Genomic DNA, 2,875 nt, shown 5'->3' with positions numbered 1-2,875 from the left:
TGGATCACAAGGTCAGGAGATCAAGACCATCCTGGCCAACATGGTGAATCCCCGTCTTTACTAAAAATACAAAAGTTAGCTGGGAATGGTGGCAAGTGCCTGTGAATCTCAACTACTGGGGACGCTAGGTAGGAGAATCACTTGAACCAGGGAGTCAGAGGTTGCAGTGAGCCAAGATCACGCCACTGCACTCCAGCCTCATCACTCCAGTCTCTGCTTCTGTCATGACCTGTGGGGTTCTGTTTTCTCCCATTCTTCTGAGGTCACCAGTCATAATATTGGATTCAGGCCCATCACAGTCACCTCATGTTAACTTGATTGCATCTGTACAGACCTTATTTCCAAATAAGGTCATATTCACAGGTACCGGGGGCTGAATTTAAATCTCTTTTGAGGTGACACAATTCAACCCATCTCAATATGTATCTAATATGACATTTTTAAAACTAATGAGGATTGCTGACTCCAAGGCCTAAAGACTCGGCAATATTAGAACTGAGTTTCAAGGGCTATCGTGACCTCTCTAAAGCTAAAATCTGGTTATTTCATATTTCCACTCAAAGTTCTTGAAAACCTAAAAATCTTATATCCACTTTTTGTGGTTTCTGGAATACGCCAAGGTGTCTCATGTCTTTTGCCTTCGCACATCTGCCGGTCTCCCTGAACTGTACCCAACTTTTTCACCTGGCAAATTCATTTCTCTAGTTTTGGCTGAAGAACTTCCTCCTCTGTAAAGCCATCCCTGCTGTTCCTGGACCGTCTTAACATTCCTTCTGTGCCGCTAGAAGATGTTTAGTACAGGGGCTAGACGCCTAAAAATCAGAATCAAGATTCTCATCCTGGCTTCACCATTGAGTAGCTGTGACCTTGAGCCAAGTATTTAAGCTTTCAGTGCCTGTTCCCTCATTTATAACATGGAAATATAAATAGTGCTACTGCTCCTGGGGTTAGCTTGTGATTTCATTGAGTTAATACATGTAAAGCACTCACAAGTGACTGGCACCTGTTTTCAGTGTTGGTTATAGTATCTTAATGGCCGCTATCCTCAGATCAGTGTAACCTCTGGCATATGTCCTTCTCACTAGATTATAAACTATTTGAGGGCAGGGATCATATTTTTCCTTGGAACCTTTCCAGCTTAGAACAGTGCTTAGCATACAAATACTTGAAGCCTAAAATTCAGAGGCTCCAAGTCAAAGAAGAAAATGGGGAGTGGTTTCTCTTTATCTAAGAAACTTGTAAGGATATAGCAGAGTCATCCGAGGGATGAAGGAAGGGAGAAGGTGCAGAAACAAGAAATGTAATTGCCATGAGGAACAAATTGTTGATGTAGAATTGTATCCCCAGCACCTGGTATCAAGCTCATCATTGGTACCCAACAAATATATGATGGATGAGGCAAAATGGAGGTTATAAAATCAGGAGTGTAACAGAAATCAAAACATAAATTTGGGCCGGGTGCAGTGGCTCATGCCTGTAATCCCAGCACTTTGGGAGGCCGAGGCGGGCGGATCACGAGGTCAAGACTTCAAGACCATCCTGGCCAACATGGTGAAACCCCGTCTCTACTAAAAATACAAAACTTAGCTGCAAGTGGTGGCACATGCCTGTAATCCTAGCTACTCGGGTGGCTGAAGCAGGAGAATTGCTTGAACCAGGGAGTCGGAGGTTGCAGTGAGCCGAGATCATGCCACTGCACTCCAGCCTGGTGACAGGGCGAGACTCCATCTCTAACAAACAAAACACATAATTTTGTCTTTTAAATATCCAAACAAAAATTACAGATATAGTATCACATGCCATTTATGTATATAAATTGCTCAGATGTAAAGAAAGGTTAAACTTGCAAACCACGATGTCCAAGAAATCTCTTCTCAATGTTCTAAAACCTTTCTATTTATGAACTGATAAATGTCAAGGCATGTGCTTTTCCAGATTGGTCTTATATAATTTGCTGCCCGTCAGGATCTAGGAGATATTACATGGTTGGAATATCAGGTTTTAGTTTAAAGTATGAGAAATATATTTGTATTGAAAACTATTTAAGAAATTTTGCTAAATTCACATTTCTTAAACTTTTACTCATATATCCCACATCATAGTGACACAAACAGAACATACTTGAAACAAGGGCTCAGAATACCAAGTATTAACTCCACAAGTATTATTACTACCTAAATAATGATAAAAATCAGGCCTGGTGAAATGCTTAGGAGGCAAAGTCAGGATCACATTATAGAAAACATTTATGTTTTGCCCAAATGGTCTCTTAAAAAACACAAATTTCTAGAAAAGTAAATTTTCAAATCTGTAAGTCTTGTTCCCCATTTATTTTTTTTGTTGTGATTCAGAAATACAAGGTATGAAAATTAGGTTACAATTCTGCCACAAAAGCTTCTAAAGTAGCAAACACAACTTTTATTGTGTATCAAAATAGCCATGTGCACTTTTATCAATTAAAAAGTCTTCAGAGTTATCACATCAAGCAAGTGTAAAATATAATAGCGACTATCTCCCCTTCAAAATTGCAAATCCACAGTTACTGCACTGAAGTATAATCCAAACAACAAGATTTAGTCCAGAATATGGAAGGTTCTGGTTGGCAGGTACTTTTTAAAGCTGACTTACTAAGAACTAAAAGAAATGAAAAATATACAAAGCATCTTATGTCAAAGAGTATGAATATTTAAAAGTGGCCTCAAGTGAGTAACACATGTTTAAATTAGAACATGATGTAATTAAAAGTTTATATAATTTAGCAAAAAATATATATATAATTGCTTTCTTCTAGAAAGACATAAAATTCTTTGAACTGAAACAGTATTACCAAAATGTTTTCATCATCTAAATACTAGAAACAATATCTCAAAATTTC

This window comes from Mandrillus leucophaeus, unplaced genomic scaffold (assembly GCF_000951045.1).
Source record: "Mandrillus leucophaeus isolate KB7577 unplaced genomic scaffold, Mleu.le_1.0 Scaffold142, whole genome shotgun sequence".
Lineage (NCBI taxonomy): Eukaryota > Metazoa > Chordata > Mammalia > Primates > Cercopithecidae > Mandrillus > Mandrillus leucophaeus.
This window is presented reverse-complemented; position numbering follows the sequence as displayed.